The 23060-nt window shown below is 34.9% G+C and overlaps 1 protein-coding gene across 8 annotated transcripts in view; it reads right to left on the bottom strand.

The window, feature by feature from the left end:
• HDAC8 (histone deacetylase 8) overlaps window positions 1-23060 on the bottom strand; it is a 288934-nt gene that overhangs the window by 161166 nt on the left and 104708 nt on the right. The window lies entirely within an intron of this gene.

Genomic DNA, 23060 nt, shown 5'->3' with positions numbered 1-23060 from the left:
AGAGTTCGTGAAAGAATGGACGTAAAATTAAAAATAATTGATGGTCCTCTGCAAGGCAAGCTTAAAAATGATGGAAAGATCTACACAAGAAATGTTGTGTACAAAGAGATCTTTGACATGTGAATTAACATTTTATTATTTAAATCACCTTTATTTATTGAACTAGCAGTGGCTCTTACGAAATGTACCACCAGTGGTTTCCTTCATTGCACTCTACTTTAAGCAATTAAGCAAGCAGAAGGGGGAAACCCCATGGGGCACTAAGCAAAGGGGTGTCCTCACTGCCTGCCCTGGGTAATTCAGTTTGAATTAGCAGACACCTTTGCACAAATCATTTTAATTACAATTTATAATATCTAGAACAGCGGTCATTTCGTATGACCGCCGGGCTTTCTAGTATGTATATACATAATTGCATGGGGTATAAATTGTACTTAATAAATGTTAAGTTTGTTTCTCATTCAAAGAATTCCTAAGTCCTACCACTATGAAGCCTTTCTACAATAGGAGGGTAGTTTGCCCAATACCTGGTACTATAACCTTATCTAAATATAAAATTTCTAGTATTTGTCTTCATACATTTGTTCACATAAAATGATAATATTTTACTTAGGTATGTTTTCAATATTTTGTTTTGTGAGCTCTCAGTGTCAGCAAGAGCTTTTAGGCTAATTCCACATAACATCCAATATACCAACATTAAGCTCATTTTTTAAAAAATTTATTAGGCCCTTGCTGGGCACCAAATTCAGCACTGAGGGAATAAGAAGAAATAGGACTCTGGCTGTGAGGAGTTTTACCAATATTTCTGAAATTAATAACTATATCTAAAATTTAACTTATATTACTTATATATTAGTAATATATTTATATATGATTTATATATTCTAGATATTGTTCTTTTCTTTTTTTGTGTATGTGTGAGAGAGAGACAAACAGACAGGGAGAGAGATGAAAAGCATCAACTCATAGTTGTGGCACCTTAGTTGTTCATTGATTGCTTTCTCATACATGCTTTGACTTGTGGGGGGTGCTCCAGCTGAGTCAGTGACCCCTTCCTCAAGCCTGTAACCTTTGATTCAAGCCAGCAACCTTGAGCTTCAAGGTAGCAAAATTTGGGCTCAGGCCAGCAACTATGGGGTCATGTCTATGATACCACACTGAAGCTGGTGACCCTAGGCTCAAGCAGGTGAGCCTGTACTCAAGCCAGTTGAGTCTGCATCAAGCTGGTGACTTTGGGGTTTTGAACCTGGGTCCTCAGAGTCCCAGGTTGACACTATCCACTATGCCACCACCTGGTCAGGCTCTAGCTACTGTTCTAAGAGTATACCTAGAACAATACATTTAATCCTTATAATAATACCCATATTATAGTGAGGAAATTTAGGCACAGATTGGTTAATTTGTTCAACTTATCTAGCATATATTTTTATTATGATCATTCCCTGGAGCTGGTCAGTGAAAGTAGGTCTGTCTGATAAATACATTTATTAAAATTTTCATTTTAAGTTGAAAATATTCATATTTTTAAAAGAAGTCACACATACCTATATGTATAAAAAGGGGTATAGTGAAAAGTAAATACTGATTTTTGGATTTGGTAATGACAGAATAGATTCTATCAGACTAACCATCATGATAGCTTGAAGGTATTAGGGAACAACCAAAATCAGGCATAATAACAAGAGGGAATTCAAACTTTGAAAGAAGGGAACTACATTGGCTGTCATAGTTATATGAATTTTGTGTGGTGTGTGGTAGAACCCAAGAAGAAATCTGCAGGCTAATTAGCCTGAGGATTCAGAGCACAGAGTTCTCAAGAGTCTGATAATATAAGATCCCAAATCTCCAGGTTCAAATACAAATTCACTCATCAGACCAAGAATCAGGAACATCTCAACTTGAATGAGAAAAGACAATGAACAGATGTCAACACTAAGATGACACATATGTTACAATTTTCTGACAAGAATTTTAAGACAGCCATTAATCAAATATTTTAAGAAGCAATTACTAGTATGCTATTAAAAAAAAACAAAAAAAGAAATAGAAACTAGCAACAAAGAAATAGAAAACAAAGAATGGCAATTTTAAAACTGAAAAGTATAATAACCAATAAAAAATTATACTATGGGCTTAATAAAAAGATGGAGGTGACAGAGAAAAGAGACAGTGAAAAAATAATAATATTTTTGAAAAAGGATCAGTAAATTTGAAAAACAATAAAAATTATCCAACCTGAACAAAAAATGACTGAATAATAATGAATAGAGATTTAGGGTCCTGTGGGACAAGAACAAAAGATCAAACATTTTCATCGCAGTCGCAGAAAGAGAAAATAAAGAAGGTGGTGTTCAAAAAAATTTTAAGAAATAATGGCTGAAACTCCTCTTAATTTGGTCAAAGGTTGAATAGTACAGATTCAAGAACCTTAATAAATTTAAACAGGATAAACCCAAAGAAATACACTCTAAATCACATCATAATCAAATACCTGAAAAATAAAGACAAAAAACAAAAACCTTAAAAGTACATAGAAAGAAATAATGCATCATTTTACATTCTCACCTATATGAGAATAATGATTCAAATGACAGTAGATTTCTCATCAGAAATCATGGAGGCCAGAAGGTAAAAGAGAAATCAAGAAGAAAAAAAAATGAAGGCAGAAGGAAAACAAAGAAAATATGTCTTCTTCAGACTGCCCTTAAAAGAAGAATCAAAAAAAGTTCTCCAAACAGGAAGAAAATGATAAAAGAAATCTTAGCGCATGAAGATAAAAGGGGGGGCATGTAACCCAAAGCAATATATAAATGTATGCAATCCCCATTAATATCCCAATGTCATTTATTTTATTTTTTGTGTGTGTCAGAGACAGAGAGTCAGAGAGAGGAACAGATAGGGACAGACAGACAGGAAGGGAGAGAGATAAAAAACATCAATTCTTTGTTGTGGCTCTTTAGTTGTTCATTGATTGATTTCTCATATGTGTATTGACTGGGGGGGCTACAGCAGACTGAGTGACCCCTTGCTCAAGCCAGCGACCTTGGGCTCAAGCTGGTGAGCCTTGCTCAAACCAGATGAGCCCATGCTCAAGCTGGTGACCTTGGGGTCTTGAACCTGGGTCCTCCCCATCCCAGTTTGACGCTCTATCCACTATGCCACCACCTGGTCAGGTGCAGTGTCATTTTTTTAAAAAAAAGAAATAAAACAAAAAACTACCAGGTTTATATGGAAGCATAAAAAACTCTGAACAGCCAAAGCAATACTGAGAAAAAAAGAATGAAGCTGGAGGTATCACACTACCTGACTTCAAATTATACTACAAAGCCACAGTAATCAAAACAGATTGGTATTGGCAGAAAAACAGACATACAGACCAACAGAACAGAATCGAGGGCCCAGAAATGAAACCACATATATATGGACAAATAATCTTCAACAAAGAGGCCAAAAACACACAGTGGAGGAAAAAAAAAAGCCTCTTCAATAAATGGTGCTGGGAAAACTGGAAAAACACATGCAAAAGAATGAGACTTGACTACAGTTTGTTCCTCTGCACAAAAATTAATTCAAAATGGATCAAAGCTCTAAATATAAGATCTGAAACAATAAATTACATAGAGGAAGACATAGGTTCTAAACTTATGAATTGTGGCTGTAGAGAACATTTTATGAATTTGACCCCAAAGACAAAGGAAGTAAAGGTAAAAATAAATGAATGGGACTATATCATGGAATACTACTCAGTAACAAAAAGAAATGAACAAATGATGGTGGAACAACATGGACAGATTTCAAGGTTATTTAACTGAGTGAAAAGTGTACTCAAACTGTCACATATGGCCTGATTCCATTTATATCACATACTCTAAATAAAAAACACGTATAGACATGAAGACTAACTTAGTGGTTGAAGTATTTAGAGATGGAGTGGGGGAAGAGGAGGCAGGTGTGGTTATAAAGGAATAACACAAGAGAGGTCTTTGTGATGATAGAACAGTTAATAACCTGACTGTGGTAGTGATTATATTAATCTATAAATGTATAAAATTACACAGGATTAAATACACACACAAATGAGTGCTTGTGAAACTGGTGAAATTTGAACAAGATCTGTGGATTGTGCTATTGTTAATTTCCTGGTTTTGATACTATAATATAGGTATATAACCTCTTATTGCTGGGGAAAACTGAGTGAAGGGTGTGTGGAACATCTTTATATATTTTTGAAATTGTAAATCTAAAAATGATTTCAAAATGAAGAGGTTTAAAAAAATCATTGGAGAAGATTTAAAAAATCCATTGGATGGGATTAATATTAAATTGATATTAAGAAGAGAGAATTCCTAAATTTGAAGATAGGTCAATGGAAATGAAGTAAACTAAAACAGAGAAGAAATACTGGGGGGAAAATGAGAGCTTCAGTGACTTATAGTACAGTGTCAATCCATCTACCATGTGTAAATAAGTCCCAAAAGATAGGAGAGACAAAATAGGGAAAAATTAAATGTAAAGAAATTCCAGCTGATAATTTTCCAAATTATATCCAAAACTTCAACTCACAGATTCAACAATTTAGGCAATTCCAAGCAAGATAAATACCAAAAAAGTACACTGAGGTACCTTATGACACAAACTAAACATAAGTTTGTAAAAGCAGCCAGAAGGAAAATAAAAACATAGTATACAGAGTAGTGTTTTTCAACTGCATGTTTATAAACTGGCAGTCGGGGAAAGAGTTAATTACTCTAATTTTGTATGAAGGTTATAGGCCCAGTGATTATAAACTGTATAAGTCTTCATACAACATCAGGGTGGTTAACTATTTCAAGGAAAGGCACAAAATTTTTGGTGGACTACCATCAGTCAATGGACTAGTAATTTAAAAATGCTGATATAGAGGAGAACAATGATTTTTAAAAAGACTGACTTTCCATTAGAAATGATGAAGACAAAGAATATAAGAAAAGTCAAAATACAATTTTATATCTCAGAATGATGTCAGAGTGATGGCAGTGTGAGAGATACTCGTGATTTCTCTCCTTGGAATTTCAATAAATTGAACAACTATAACACAGCAAAGGAACCCCAGTTGGGCTTGCAGGCATACCTGAAAGTGGAACCAAAAGTGGACTAAAAGTGGAACAGGTTGAAATGGGGGTCAGAGATAAAACGCACTTGTGGTGAGTTCTAGAGAGGAGACAAGCCCAGAGTGACTGGGGTTTTTTTCTCTACCAGACTATGGAAGAGGAAAGATCAGGTTGTTACATTTAATTTTCTAAATAAAAAATAATAATAATACATCACAATCAAGTGGGATTCATTCCAGGAGCACAAAGATGGTTCAACATATGGAAATCGATCAAAATACTACACCACATGAAAAAAAAACAGAACAAAAACCATATGACCCTATCAATAGATGCAGAAAAGGCATTTGATAAGACACAACATTCCTTTATGTTTAAAACACTCAATAAAATTTGAATAGAAGGAAAGTATCTCAACATAATAAAGGCCATATATGACAAACCATCAACTAATATCATTCTAAATGGTGAAAAAGTGAAAGCTTTCCCTCTAAAATCAGGAACAAGACAAGGCTGACTTTCTCTCTACTCTTATTTAACATAGTTTGAGCAAGAGCAATCAGGCAAGAGAAAGAAATAAAAGGCATCCATATCAGGAAGCAAGAAATAAAGGTACCACTTATTGCAGATAACATGATCCTGTACATAGAAAACCCCAAAAACTCCACTGAAAAACTATTAGAAACAATAAACCAATACAGTAAAGTCACAGAATACAAAAACAATATACAGAAGTCTATTGCTTTACTATATGCCAACGATGAAAGTTTGAAAAATGAACTAAAAAATAACAATTCCTTTTATGATTGCAACAAAGTAATACACCTAGGAATATACTTAACAAAGGAATGGAGGACCTATATACTGAAAACTACAAAACATTATTGAAAGAAATTGAAAAAGACACAATGAAATGAAAAAATATTCCATGTTAAAAAAAATTATTCCATGTTCATGGATTGGAAGAATCAACATAGTTAAAATGGCCATATTGCCTGACCAGGCCGTGGCGCAGTGGATAGAGCGTCGGACTGGGATGCAGAGGACCCAGGTTCGAGACCCAAGGTTGCCAGCTTGAGTGTGGGCTCATCTGGTTTGAGCAAAAATCCCACCAGCTTGAACCTAAGGTCGCTGGCTCCAGCAAGGGGTTACTCAGTCTGCTGAAGGCCCGCAGTCAAGGCACATATGAGAAAGCAATCAATGAACAACTAAGGTGTCGCAACGCACAATGAAAAAATAATGATTGATGCTTCTCATCTCTCTCTGTTCCTGTCTGTCTGTCCCTGTCTATCCCTCTCTCTGACTCACTCTCTGTCTCTGTAAAAAAAAAAATGGCCATATTACTCAAAGCAATACACAAACTTAATGCAATCCCCATCAAAATCCCAATGTTATTTTTTAAAGAAATAGAACAAAAAATTACCAGGCTTTTATGGAAGCACAAAATCCCCAAATAGCCAAAGCAATACTGTAAAAAGAATGAGGTTGTAGGTATCAGTATACTACCTGACTTCAAATTGTACTACAGAGCCACAATAATCCAAACAGATTAGTATTAGCAGAGAAAACATACAGACCAATGGAACAGACTCAAAAGCCCAGAAATAAAACTATATATATATATATATATATATATATATATATATATATATATATATATATATATATATGAACAAATTATCTTTGACAAAGGAGCCAAAAACACACAACGGAGAAAAGAAAGTAGACAAATTGGAAAGCCACATGCAAAAGAATGAAACTTGACTACAGTTTGTCCCCTGCACAAAAATTACTTCAAAGTGGATCAAAGATCTACATATAAGATCTGAAACAATAAATTACATAGAAGAAAACATAAGCACTAAAATTATTGACCTCAGCCATAGAGAACAATTTATGAATTTAACTCCAAAGGCAAGGCAAGTAAAGGCAAAAATAAATGAATGGGACTATATCAAACTAAAAGGCACAGCAAAAGGAAACTGACAACAAAAAAAATAGGCAGCCAACTAAATGGGAGATGATATTTTCAAACAACAGCTTCGATAAGTGGTTAATATCCAAAATATAAAAAGAACTCACAAAGCTCAGCAACAAACAAGCAAACAATCCAATTTAAAAATGAGGAGAGGACCTGAACAGACACTTCTCCCAAGAGGACATACAAATGGCCAACAGATATATGAAAAACGCCCATCTTCACTAGCTATTTGAGAAATGCAAATCAAAACTACAATGAGATACCACCTCACACCTGTTAGATTGGCTATTACCAACAAGACAGGTAATAACAAGTGTTGGAGAGGCTGTGGAGAAAAAGAATCCTCATTCACTGCTGGTGGGAATGTAAACTGGTGCAGCCATTATGGAAGGAAGTATGGTGGTACCTGAAAAAAAATAATAATAGAACTACTATATGTCCCAGCAATCCCTCTACTGGTTATCTACCCCCAAAACTTGAAAACATTGGAATGTAAAGACAGGAACCCCCATGTTCACAACAGCATTATTCAAGGTGGTTAAGACATGGAAACAACCAAAGTGTTCCTTGGTAGAGGATTGGATAAAGAAGACATGCTATGTATATATAATGGAATACTATTCAGCCATAAGAAATGATGACTTAGTGACATTTACGAGAACATGAATGGAAGCTGAGAACATTATACTGAGTGAAATAAGTAAATCAGAAAAAGCTAACAATTGTATGATTTCACATATAGGTGGGGTATAAAACAGACTCATGGATATAGATAAAAGTGAAAAAGTTACCAGGGGAGGGGAGTATAGGGGAGGAAAATTGGGGTGGAGAAGCAAGGGTGTAAAGAGGTAGAAATATAAGGTGACAGAAAATGATTTGATTTTGGATGATGGGTATACAACATAATCAACAGTTCAAATGCTATAGAAATGTTTACCTGAAGCCTGTGTACTCTTATTGATCAATATCATCCTGTTAAATTTAAATTTTTAAATAAAAATTTTAAAAAATATTTTTATTTCTAGTAAAAATATCTTTGAAAATATAGGTAGGAAAAATTAAAAGCATATAAGTAAAGGGCTTCTGCTTCTCGCTATGAGGAGAAAAACAATGTGGAATTATCTTCTCTTTAGAAACAACTGGAAAATTGTCAAAATATAGGAAACACATTTTCAGACACTGGACAATGTGCAACACAATCTAGCAATCTGAGAGAAAAGAAATACAAAGAGGTGAGTGCTGTCATCAGTTCAGCTTTCTGCCTGGATGTAATCTCTGGACCACAGCTTCAGAGGTGGGGGCATTTAAACAGAGTCTGGCAAACTCTAAGCAGAGGAGACAGAAACTTGAGTTCAGAAAGGTCAAGGTACTTAGAAATTGTGGGGTGGAGCTAAGGCAAAAAAGATTCTAGAAATATGTATTGAAGTCCCCTTGAGTTTCGATAAATATCAATCTGAACATATATAGGGTAAAACTTTACAAAGATAGTGTAGAAAAACTTCCATAGAAATAGTTTCTGAAGAGTTATAAGATGATTCACACAGGGCCGAAGTGGAGAGACCTCACTGAATATATGGAACATCTGGAGAGTCTTCACAAGGGCAGTGCCTTCTAAATGGGCTAAATAAGCCCAAGAGTAAATATTACTCAAGACCTACTCTGGATGAGCTTTAAAACAAACCTTAAAAGGATCAAACAGATCCACATTAACTTGTCTATCAGATAAAGTACAATACTCTAAATTAATACAAAGAAACCCAGCACTCAACAATATAAAATTCACAATGTCAGATATTCAATGAAAAAAAAATACTAATCATACAAGGAAGCAGGAAAATGGTGTATATAACCTGGAGAAAAATCAGTCAACAGAAACTGATTCAGAAATTACAGAGACACTATTACTTCTGTAAGTACAGCAGAACCTTAAAACAGCTACTATAAATATGCTCAATATATTTAAGTCTATAAAGAAAATAAGAATACAATATTGGAAGTTTTTTTCCTTGTTGTCTTTTCTTATAAGATTTTATTTTATTGGAAAATACTTTTAAAAATAGAAATTTTTGATATGAAAAGTAATATATTTGAAAGGAAAATTTCACTAGATGGGATTAATAGCAGTTATAAACTGCAGAAGAAAAGATCAATGAACTTGGATGCAAAGCAATAGAAACTCTCCAAAATGAGTCACAGAGAGAAATAAAAGACTAAAAGAAATCTAAAGTGTTGCAGTAACCTATGGGATAATAACACTGGTCTAACATAAGTTTAACTGGAATTAGAAGTAGAGAAAAAAAGGACAGAAAAGCAATAATAGCTGAAATACTTCCAAATTTAATGAAAACCATAAACCCTCAGATCCTAGAAGCTTAATAAACTGCAAACAGAATAAACACAAAAACCACACCAGGGCAAACTATAATCAAACTGCTGAAAACTAGTCATACACAAAAAAGTTAAAAGCAGCCAGAAAAGGAGGGTGGGTCACGTATTACCCAAAGGAATAAAAAATAAGATTTTTCACAGACTTCTCATGAAAATATGCAAGCAAGAAAACAACGGAATGCTATCTTTAAAGTTCTGAAAGAAAAAAATTATCAAGCAAGAACTCTATACCCAGTGAAAATATTAAGACAAACCGTAAGACAAAATACTTTTCAAACAAAAGCTAAGTTTGTAGCTAGCAGACCTACAGTATAAGAAAAATTAACTAAGGTGTTTTAGACAGATGTAACTTTTACCAGGTAGAAACCTGAATCAGCACAAAAAATTGGAAAAATCTAGAAAAGCTACATATACAGGTAAATGTAAAAGGCATTTTCTTACTCATTTTTTAATTTCCTTTAATGATCACATAGGGTCATGTTGGGAACAGCAGGTCCCTTGGTGGCTGACTAAAAGTGAATGCCATAGAAGGCCATGGAGGAGTGAGGCAGGCTATCAGGTGGCAGAGTGAGGTAATGCATTTCAGTCAAAAGGTGGCACAGCCCACCTAGTGATACAGAGGGTATGGTCTAGAACTGGTCATAGCTCATGCATTCTAGCCTGAGCATTGCATTCCTTGAGTTTGAGTAACTGTCTAGCCTACCTGCACCCCCTGCTGGAACCCATACAGCAGATGCCCCTACTATGAGACCTCTTAACTGGTTGGGTTCTAAATCTTCACTTTAGCCACTTCCTTAAGCTTCTTAGTTCTCTCCTCTGAAGTACTAGCACCATAGACCTGTGTCTGGACACCCTAGCCATAACAGGAATATGAAAGGGGTGTTCCTTAATTATATTTGATTTAACTTCTGAAACTTTATTAATTGTGGAATCCCAGAATTTTACCTCCACCTAGAGAGAAACATAACAAGAATGGATTGTAGACTTAAAGAGAAATTATAAGATTTGCTTTCTCAAATCAGAGTTGTAACATCTATGTTTAAACTGAAAAAGATGAAACTGAAGAATCAGTGAGGGCTCTGACTCATGGAAAGAAGACATTTACTTCAAAGACATAGGGTCAAATTTCAAATAAGACAAAAATGTGACTAAAACTATCTTTATACAGTATATGTCATTAATTTACCTTCTAGCATCATGTACAGGACATTTTCAAAGTTTCAAAATAATTTGCTATTTACATGGTGGCATCATTTTCAGACCATTCACTGATAAAGGGAAATTGAATATTGTAAATGTGGAAATTATGAGCTTATCAAAACACCAAGTTTATTAGAGCTTTTCAAACTAGAAATAAAAATGTTACTGAAGCATCTTATGCCTAAGTTATTGAGTGCATGGGCTGGAGAAATGCACTTGATAGCTCAGAGACCAATAAAGCCTTAGACAGTTGACACTACTCAATGCCTACTGGATAAAAAGTTAGTAAAATAAATCACTGTACTGTCTCTTTTCAATGGTAAAATAACTTGTTTATTTAAACATTTAGCTCTAAACATGATAATTTAGTTATTTCATTTGCAGAATTGTGCTTTCACTTTACAGACAAGTCTACAAATGTGGCTGGACTTGCTGTTTTGCTTTTAGTCATGTGGTATAAGCACTAACTAACCTTTGAAGAAAACCTTTCTTTATGTGAATGATTGGCAACAAACACAAGTAATACTAAAATATTAAAAATGCTGAATAACTTTTTTGAATCTCATGATTTATCCTGGAGCAACTCAGCTTATATTTGCACAGAGGTGCAAAAGCAATGGTGGGTAAAACTGCTGGTAGTTGGCCCTGGCCGGTTGGCTCAGTGGTAGAGCGTCGGCCTGGCGTGCAGAAGTCCCGGTTCGATTCCCGGCCAGGGCACACAGGAGAAGCGCCCATCTGCTTCTCCACCCCTCCCCCTCTCCTTCCTCTCTGTCTCTCTCTTCCCCTCCCGCAGCCGAGGCTCCATTGGAGCAAAGATGGCCGGGGCGCTGGGGATGGCTCCTTGGCCTCTGCCTCAGGCGCTAGAGTAGCTCTGGTCTCGGCAGAGCAACGCCCCGGAGGGGCAGAGCATCGCCCCCTGGTGGGCGTGCCAGGTGGATCCTGGTCGGGTGCATGCGGGAGTCTGTCTGACTGTCTCTCCCCGTTTCCAGCTTCAGAAAAATACAAAAATAAAACAAAACAAAAAAAAAAAACTGCTGGTAGTATGGTTCAAATTAAGGCAGTAGCACCAAAGTATACTAGCAGTTATTTTACTATTTACTGTAATGTATCACAGTAAAAAGAAAACATTTTAAAAATTTTTAATTCAATTTTATTTAAGAATATTTTTGGTGAAGCACTAAAAATTATTAAATCTTGATCCTGGATTTAATATTGTGTGAAAAATAGTAAGAACACAGAAGTTGCTTCTGGTATAAACTATACTTTGGTAATTGTCTTGAGGAAAAGCACATCTGTGATTAAGTTGGGGCTTAAGTAGTTACTTTTCATGGAACATCATTTTTGCCTGAAAGAATGAATGATAGAAAAACCATGATTAAATACTTTTGGTGGATATTTTCTCATAAATAAAGTAAGTGTATCACTTTAGGATAAATACTGACATTATATGTTGCCAATAATAATATTCATGCTTTTCAGTGAAATATTCAAAACATTCTGCCACCAGAAGCTTCACAGCTTCGCAAAACTGAAGCTTTATTCCAATGAAATCAATGCTGATACCAGTTAATGTAATTTTTTGATATTGTATAAAATGTTTCAATATTTTTAATATTCACATTATTTAGTGAACCAATATTTTCTTTAAAAATCAATATGTATAAGATGGGTCAAGTATCCATTCAAATTAAAAGATGACTGAATTTCCATGTAACAATATAAAGTTCATTGATATGGTTTCAGATTCCATCAGCATTAACCTTTAAGAAATTACCATTAGTAAGGGATGTCAGAGAAATGGCGCTATGGGAAATACTCCCGATCTCTCCCTTGAAATTTCAACAAATTCTACAGTTATATAGTGTGTCCATAAAGTCATGGTGCACTTTTGACCGGTCACAGGAAAGCAACAAAAGATGATAGAAATGTGAAATCTGCACCAAATAAAAGGAAAACTCTCCCAGTTTCATACTTATTCAGTGCAGTTCGATGTGGGTTCACGCACAGATTTTTTTAGGGCTCCTTAGGTAGCTATCCTGATGGCCTACCAGAACAAGGTTTCTCCACCAAACTGCCAGTGTCCTTCAACTGCTTATCCCACCAAGTAATGTCATTCCTATGTGGTGGCGCTTTGTTATAAATGTGCCAATATTCACCTTGCACTTTGGTCATGGATTCGAATTTAATGAGCCACAGAACACACTGAACTTTCCTCTGTACCATCCACATCTCGACTGGCATGGCCATGGGCTGCTCCGCTGTATAGATGGTGTTATGTCATCATCTGCGCATACACACATGCTGCCATATCATCCTACAGAAACTGGGAGGGTTTTCCTTTTATTTGGTGCAGATTTCACATTTTTATCATCTTTTGTTGCTTTCCTGTGACTGGTCAAAAGTGCACCATGACTTTACGGACACACTGTATGCAGAGAAAATACCCCAGATGAACTTGAAATATACATACATCAGATAGACAAAGGTATGATTATGCAAGAAGACGGGCCAAAGATAGAATCTGCTCACAGAAGAAATAAAATGCCAGAGGACTGAGTCTTTCTTTTTCCTCATGAACCTGAGGGAGGGAGGTACTGTTAGCACAGGCTTTGTTTCAGAGCCGGAGCCAGGAGAAGAGGAAAGTCTGGGGGGAAGAAGCTGAGATAGGGACAAAGACCAAGAATGGGGAGCAGGACTGTTTCCTTGCTGTCTGCCGCACCGTGATTGCTGGCGCTCTGCAATTGCAGGTGCTGGGCACACACAAAGAACATGGCGCGCTCCCAAGAACTGTGTGCAAATAGCTTGTGGAGATCAGTCCACGGGGCACTGGGGCACACTTGATCTGCCTGTGTGACCAGCACAGTTTAGCATTGTGGTGCCAGATGCACTTGATCTGGGATCTGTGCCCCACTGGCTCAGAAGTTCGGGTACCAGCTTGTCCAGTGGAGTTTAGCATGTCTGGGCAGAATACCCGATCTGCAATGTCTGCCCCAACTGCTCCCGAAGCTTGAACACTGGCTTGTGGCATGCAGCCCCTGCTCTACCCAGGGCTGTGCTTTGAGTATTTAGAGTGGTATCGGAGGAGGGACTGGACTGTGTCACCCCAGCCTCTCCATCCTGCTTTGCTCCACTTGCTGTGCCAACAGTGGCAGTGGCAGACCCGCATTGGCTGGGTCTCCAGGCTGCTCTCTCCTTCGAGAGGCAGGGGTGCCCAGGTGCTTGATCCCCTGCTCTGTTGGGACATAGAGGAGGGCCCCAGAGGACCCCTGATTGGCCACTGCCAGAGCCATAAAATTGCAAAACCCTAACAAAAAGCCCCTCCTACCAATGCGACAGCCCTGCCTGCATAATTATGACAGTGATGCCTCAGCAGAGTTCTACCCAAGAATCTTGCAAGGCAAATCTTGTAGTATAGCACTTCCTACCAGAAAAAAAATACGTTACCTCTCAAAATTGGGAAAAAAAATACTTTTTGTTATCTTTTTCCTTTTTCTGTTTTATCCCATTTTTTCTTCTTTCCTTTTTCTTATTTCTCCTTTTCCCATGTGAACTTCATTATCATTTGTTGTTACATTTTTTATTCTTGATTTTTGCAAGGGTTTCATTTCTGACACTTTCTCTACTTTGTTCTCTCTTCTCCCCTCTGTCCTCCTTCTATCACCTTTATATTCTTTTTTTCTTCTTTTTCCCCCTCTCACCTGAACATCATTTTTCATCAAATTACTATATTTTAGACTCATACTTCTTTTTGTGGCATTTTTATTGTTTTTTACTTCATTTATTCTGTTTTGAATTTTTTTCTGTTTCTTTTTATTATCTGTAGTTTTTGTTCTACTTATTATTTATAGAATTTTCATTTTTTCACTGTATTTTTAAAATTATTTTTCAGTTATCTCTTGGTAGAGTTATTAACAATACCATTTGAAAATGCCATAAAAGAAAAAGAAATCAAATATGGATATACAGGATAGAGATGTAGCTCAGATAGATGATAAAAAATTTCCAGAAAAATATCTCAATTACATGGAAACCTTGGAGCTTAATGACAGAGAATTCAAAATATAAGTTGTAAAAATACTCAATAAGATACAAGAAAACAATGAAAGGCAATTTAGTGAGTTCAAAAAAAAATCAATGAACAAAAAAAGTACTGTACTTCACCAAGGAAATTTAAATCATAAAAAAGAACCAAGCAGAGATGAAAAACTCAATATACGAACTGAATAATGAGATAACAAGCTTAGCTAATAGAACAGGCCAGATATAGGACAGAATCAGTGATATTGAAGACAGGCAACTAGAGATACTACAGAGAGAAGAGAGAGACTCACAAATTTTAAAAAAATGAAAAAGTCCTACAAGAATTATCTGACTCCATCAGAAAGAGCAATATAAGAATAATGGTTATATTAGAAGAAGAGAGGGAAAAAGGAGTGGAGAACATATTGAAACAAATAATCAATGAGAACTTCCCAAGTCTGTGGAAAGAGTTAGAGCCTCGAATCCAAGAAGCAAACAGAACACCAAGTTACCTCAACCCAAACAAACCTACTCCAAAGTACATTGTAATGAAATTATCACAAATCAATGGCAAAGAAAAAATCCTCAAGGCAGCTAGGGAGAAGAAGAATATAACATATAAAGGAAGGCCATTTAGGCAATCATCAGATTTCTCAGCAGAAACTCTATAAGCCAGAAGAGAGTGGACTACAATATTTAAAGTACTGAATGAGAGGGATTACCAGCCAAGAATACTATATCCATCAAAGTTATCCTTCAAATATGAAGGGGAAATGAAAACATTTACAGATATATAGAAGCTGAGGGAATTTATCACCAGAAAACCTCCACTACAGAAAATAATAAAGGGGGTTATCCAACCAGATACAAAGAACAAAACAAAACAAAACTACAAGTAAAATTCTTAACAAAATACAATAAAAACAAGGATAATCTGTGACAGCAATAACATAAAAGGGGAGGGAATAAAGATCAGCAGTAACAAAGGAGGATAAAGTGCAGAAACACTCATGAAATAATGGACTCTAATAAATCTGTTAATTTTTCTTTTAATAACTTAATGGTAACCACCCCTGAAAATACACTACTGAAACACATAGCTTAAAAAAAGAAGAAACGGAAGATAGAAGTATGGAATACCACCAAACAAAAACAAATGACAGAAAAACAAAAAAGAAGAACCAAACAAGACACAAAGCTATCAGAAAGCAGTCTATAAAATGGCAAGAGGAAATCCTCAAGTATTAATAATTACACTAAATTAAAATGGATTGAACTCACCAATAAAGAGGCACAGAGTAGCAGATTGGATCAAGAAGCAAAACCCAACAGTATGCTGCCTTCAAGAGACATCTAAGCTACAAAGATAAAAATAGATTTAAAGTGAAAGGTTGGAAAATGATTCTCCAAGCAAATAATATTTTTAAAAAAGCAGGTGTAGCCATACTCATATCTGACAATGCTAACTACAGGATAAAGGTAACCAGATACATAGATGGACACTTCATAATGATAAAGGGGACATTGCATCAAGAAGACATAACACTTCTTAATATATATGCAGCAGACCAGGGAGCACCAAAATATATGACATCTACTAACTGATCTAAAAGTACAAACTGAAAAACATATAATCATACTTGGAGACCCTAATACACCATTGATGGCTTTAGATCGTTCATCTGAACAGAAAATCAATAAATATCGGCCTTAAATAAAACGCTAGAACAAATGAACACAATAGCCATCTATAGGACATTTCATCCCAAAATGTCAGAGTATACATTTTTCTCTAGTGTACATGAAACATTCTCAAGAATAGACCATTTTCTGGGCCACAAAACTAACATCAACAAATTCAGAAGGATTGAAATTATACCAAGCATATTCTCTGACCATAGGCTTTGAAATTAGAATTCAACTGCAAAGAGAAGTAAACACACCCACAAAAATGTGGAAATTAAACAAGATACTTTTTAAAAATGACTGGATCAAAGAAGAAATAACAGAAGAGATCAAAAGATATAAACAGACAAATGAAAATGACAACACGACATAGCAGAGTCTCTGGGATGCAGGAAAAGCAGTAATAAGAGGGAAGTTCATATCATTACAGTCTTATATGAAAAAATAAGAGAGAGCCCAAGTAAACAACCTAACATCACATTTTGAGGAACTAGAAAAAGAAGAACAAAAGCAACCCAAAACCAGTAGGAGAAAGAAAATAATAAAAATTAGAGCAGAAATAAATGAAATAGAGAACAGAAAAACTATAGAAAAAATTAATACAACAAAGAGCTGGTTCCTTGAAAAGATAAACAAAATTGATAACCCCCTGGCAAGACTCACTAAGGAAAAAAGAAAAAGGACTCATATAAACAAAATTCAAAATGAAAGAGGAGAAATTACTACAGATAACATAGATACACAAAGGATTATTGCAGAATACTATGAAAAACTATATGCCACCAAATTTGACAATCTAGAAGAAATGGATAAATTTCTAGAACACTACAATCTTCCTAGACTGAATCATGAAGAAGCAGAAAGCCTAAATAGACTGATAAGCAGGGAGGAAATAGAAACAACTACCAAAAACCTCCCCCAAAATAAATGTCCGGGGCGAGATGGCTATACTAGTGAATTCTACCAAACATTCAAAGATTTGGTTCCTATCCTTCTCAAAGTCTTCCAAAAAATTGAAGAAGAAGCAATACTTCCAAACACATTTTATGAGGCCATCATAACCTTCATACCAAGACCTGGTAAGGACAACACAAAAAAAGAAAATTATAGACCAACATTTCCAATGAATACAGATGCAAAAATCCTAAACAAAACATTAGCAAATCAAATAAAACAACACATTAAAAAAATCCATCATGATCAAGTAGGATTCATTCTAGAAACACAAGGATTGTTCAACATACATAAAATGATTAACATAATACACCATATCAACAAAACAAAAAAACAAAAACTATATAATTCTATCAATAGATACAGAAAAGGCATTCAAAAAATACAACATCCTTTTATGTCTAAAACACGCAATAAAATGGGCATAGAAGGAAAATACCTCAACATAATAAAGGCCATTTATGACAAACCATCAGCTAACATCATACTAAATAGTAAAAAAACTGAAAATGTTTCTTCTAAAATCAGGAACAAGAAAAGGCTGTCTACTCTCTCCACTTCTATCCAACATAGTTCTAGATGTTCTAGCCAGAGCAATCAGACAAGAGAAAGAAATAAAAGGCACATATATTGGGAAAGAAGAAGTACAGGTTTCACTTTTAGCAGATGATATGATCTTGTATATAGAAAACCTCAAAGACTCCACAGAAAGGCTATTAGAAACAATAAACCAATACAGTAAGAGTGTAGGATAAAAAAGTAACATACAGAAGTCTATTGCTTTCTTATATGCCAACAATGAAACTTCAGAAAAAGAACTCAAAAATATAATCCCTTTTACAATTGCAACAACAACAACAACAAAAACCAATAAAATACCTAGGAGTAAACATAACAAATAATGTAAAGGACCTACATACTGAAAACTACAAAGCATTATCAAAGGAAATTGAAAAAAGACACAATGAAATGGAAAAATATTCCTTGTTTCTGGATAGAAAGAATAAATATAGTTAAAATGGCCATATTACCCAAAGCAATATACAAATTTAATGCAATTCTCATCAAAATTCTGAAGTAATTTTTAAAAGAAATGGAACAAAAAATCATCAGGTTTATATGGAACCATAAAACACCCCAAATAACCAAAGCAATCCTAAGGGGGGGGGGGAAATGAAGCTGGAGGCATTACAATACCTGACTTCAAATTATGCTACAAAGCTACGATAATCAAAACAGCATGGTAATGGCAGAAAAATAGACACACAGACCAATGGAACAGAATAGATACTCCAGAAATAAAACCACATATATAGTCAAACCATCTTTGATAATGGAACCAAAAACACACAATGGAGAAAAGAAAGCCTCTTCAATAAATGGTGCTAGGAAAATTGAAAAGCCACATGCAAAAGAATAAAATTCAACTACAGTTTGTCTTCTTGCACAAAAATTTAAATTAAATGGACAAAAGACTTAAATATAAGATCTGAAACAATAAATTACATAGAAGAAAACATAGGTACTAAACTCCAGAACCTTGGCAGTAGAAAACATTTTATGAATTTGACCCTAAAGGCAAGGGAAGTAAAGGCAAAAATAAATGAATGGGACTACATCAGACTAAGAAGGTTCTGCACAGCAAAAGAAACTGAAAACAAAACAGACAGCCAACTAAATGGAAGATGATATTTTCAAACAACAGCTCAGATAAGGGGCTAATATCTAAAATATATAAAGAACTCACAAAACTCAGCAACAAACAAGTAAACAATCCAATAAAAAAATGGGAAGAGGATATGAACAGACACTTCTCCCAAGAAGAAATATAAATGGCCAATAGATATATGAAATAATGCTCATCTTCACTAGCTATTAAAGAATTGCAAATCAAAACTACAATGAGATACCACCTCATACCTGTTAGATTAGCTATTATCAACAAGACAGGTAATAAGTGTTGGAGAGGCTGTGGAAAAAAAGGAACCCTCATTCACTGTTGGTGGAAATGTAAAGTAGTACAACCATTATGGAAGAAAATATGGTGGTTCCTCAAAAACTTACGAATAGAACTAGCATATGACCCAGCAATCCCTCTACTGGGTATATACTCCCAAAACTCGAAAACATGGGTACGTAAAAACACATGCACCCCCATGTTCATCACAGCATTGTTCACAGTGGTCAAGACATGGAAATAGTCAAAATGCCCTTCAATATAGGATTGGATAAAGATAATATGGTACGGTACATCTATACTATGGAATACTACTCAGCCATAAGAAATGATGACATAGTATCATTTACGACAACATGGATGGACCTTGATAACATTATACTGAGTGAAATAAGTAAATCAGAAAAAGCTAAGAACTGTATTATTCCATACAGAGATGGGACACAAAATTGAGACTCATAGACATATATAAAAGTGCAGTGGTTACCAGGGGGAAGGGAAGGGAAAAGGGGGAGGGGTGAGTGGGGAGGGAGGGGCTTCAAGAGAAACAAAATATAGGGTGACGGAGGATGATTTAAGTTTGGGTGATGGGTATATGGCATGATTGACTGTCCAAATGATGTGGAAATGTTTTCTCTAAATCTATGTGCTCTGGTTGACCAATGTCACCCTGTTAAATTTAATTGTCTAAGTAAAAATAAAATAAGAAATTACCATTTGTGGAAATTTTTGTGTTGCATCAAAGAATATCTATAATTATCAGAAAAGATTATTAAAATACTTTGCCCTTTTCCAATTATGTATCCATGTGAGGTTAAATTTTCTTTACATACTTTAACAAAAACAAAATCAAAATACACTAATGTAGAAGCAGGTGTGAAAAGTCAACTGTCATCTGTTAAGCCAGATATTATAGAAGTGAACAAATGGATAGCAATGTTACTGCTTTTTGTCTTGAAAATAGTTTTTTAAATCATAACATTATTTGTGGTCATGTGTATTGGATCTATTATTCTTATTTTAAATGAATTAATACTTTAAAAATTAAAAAATAGAATTGACTCTTTAAAGTAAGACAATAACAATATATCATGGAGTTTATAACATACACAAAAGTAAAATATCTGACTATAATAGCACAAAGAAAGGAAAAGGGAAAAATGGAAGAACATTGATGGTAGACAATGGTGAGTTAAACATGCATACTGTAAACCCCGGAGCAATCACAAAATAACAAAACCAAACGTTACAGCCAATAAGAAAATAGGGGAGATAAATAAAATCCTAAAATATATTTATTTAACTTAAAAGAGGGCAGGAAAATGGAAAGGAATAAAGAACAGATGGGACAAATAGAAAACATATAGGAAAGTGGATAACATAAAAATAATTTACTTAAAGGTAAGTGATCTAGGTACCCTCAATAAAAAGGCAGAGATTGTCAAAATGGATAACAAATTAGTATGCAACCATATACAGTCTATAAGAAGAAACAATTTAAATATGAAGATACAAATAGGTTAAAAGTAAAAGTACAGAAAGATATACCACACAAATAATAATCATAAGGAAACAGGTGTGACAATATAAATATCAAATAAAACAGGCTTTATAACAAGGAATATTACAAGACAAAAAGGGATATTTGATAATAATAAATGGTCAATTTATCAATAGCATGTAACAACCCTAAATATGTATACATGTAATAACAAAGCTTCAAAACTACATGAAGCCCAAACACAACTACAAAGGAAAATAGCCAAATCCAAATTTATGGCTGGAAATTTCAATTCCCTCAGTAATTGAAATTGACAAAACAAGCACACAGAAAATCAGTGATAGAGAAGACATAAACAACACTTTTTTTTTTTTTTTTTTTAAGTGAGAGGAGGGAAGATAGAGAGACAGACCCTGGCCTGTCTGGGACTGATACTCAAATCAACCGAGTTATCCTCAGCACCTGTGTCTGGCGTTCGAACCAATCAAGCCACTGGCTGCAAGAGAAGAAGAGAGAGAGAAAGGGGAGGTGGGAAGAGAAGCAGATGGTTGCTTCCCATGTCTTCCCTGACCGGGATTGAACCTGGGACTTCTGCTCACCAGATCAATGCTCTATCGATTGAGAAAACTGGCCAGGGCTAAATAAACAACACTCTTAACCAATATAACCTAAATGATAATGATAGAAAATGCCATCCAATACCAGCAAAAATACACATTCTTTGTAAACTGCATATGAAACATTCATCAAGACAGATCATACACTGAGTCATAAAACAAATGTCAAATAATATAAAAGTACTGAAATCATGCAAAATATGTTACCCGAGCACAACAAAATTTAAATTACTATAAATAAAAAAAAATATCTGGAAAGTCCTCAAATACTTGAAACTTAATTTTTGAAAACCCACTCTTCTAAACAACCCATCAGTCAGAGAAGAAAATTAGAAAATATTTTGAACCAGCCTGACTGGTGGCACAGTGCATAGAGCATCAACTTGGGACACCAAGGACCCAGGTGTGAAACCCTGAGGTCGTCTGCTTGAGTGTGGGATCATAGACAGGATCTCATGGTCACTGGCTTGAGCCCAAAGGCCATTGGCTTGAAGCCCAAGGTCACTGGCTTGAGCAAGGGGCACTGGCTTGGCTGGGGCCCCCTGGTCAAGGCACATATGAGAAAGCCATCAATGGACAACTAAAAGTGCAACAACTATGAGTTGAAGCTTCTCATTTTGCTCCCTTCCTGTCTGTCTCTGTCTCTCTCTTTATCTGTGTATTTCTCTCTGTCTCTCGCTAAAAATATATATATATTTTGAACCAAATAAAAATAAAAACATCAAAATTTGTGGAATGCAGTTAAAGCAGTGCTCAGATGAAAATTTATAGCACAAAATGTTTATTTAAAATAGAGTAAATGTTTAAAATCAATGAACTATGTTTCTATTATAAGAAGCTTGAAAAAAAACTAAAAATCAATACAAAGTAGAAGGAAGAAAATACAAAGATTTGAACAGAAATATTGAAATAGATAAAGATAAATAAAGTCAATGAAACTAAAATCTGGTTCTTTGAGAAAAAAAACTCCAGTTCAATACAACTGGTAAATGACAAGCTAAAATGATTATAAAAAAAGAACAGAAATAAGCAATACTAGGAATGAAAGACAATATCACTACAGCTCATACAGACATTTAAAAAAATGATAAGGAAATACTATGTATGAATTAGAGAATTCCTTTAAGACAAATTATCAACATGGAAGCAAGAAGAAATAGAAAATCTGAGTAGCCATATAACTATTAAAGAAATAGAATTTATAATTTAAAAAAAAAGACCTTCCCCTGAAGAAAACTCCAGGCTCAAATGCTTTCACCAGTGAATTCTATCAAACATGTAAGTAAGACACAGTATCAATTTTATATAAAGTGTTTCAGAAAATAGAGGAGGGAGGGATACTTCCCAAGTAATTTTATGTGATTAGCATTGCTCTGATATTAAACCAGACTGAGACATTACAAGAAAAGTAAATAACAGGTCAACATCCCTCACCAACATAGACACAAAATTTCTTGACAAAATTTCAGCAAATTAAATCCAGCCATATAGAAAGAAGATAGTATACCATGACCAAGTAGGGTTTATTTCAGGAATGCAAAGTTAGTTTAACATTAAAATATAGCAAAAATTAATGCAATTTTCTATATTAACAGGGTAAGAGAACACCATAAGATCATTTCAATAGATGAAGGAAAAGCATTTGACAAAATCCAGCAACTCA

This window comes from Saccopteryx leptura, chromosome X (assembly GCF_036850995.1).
Source record: "Saccopteryx leptura isolate mSacLep1 chromosome X, mSacLep1_pri_phased_curated, whole genome shotgun sequence".
In the NCBI taxonomy this organism is placed as follows: domain Eukaryota; kingdom Metazoa; phylum Chordata; class Mammalia; order Chiroptera; family Emballonuridae; genus Saccopteryx; species Saccopteryx leptura.
The sequence above is the reverse complement of the archived record's forward strand: the minus strand, read 5'-3'. Positions and strand labels throughout refer to the sequence as shown.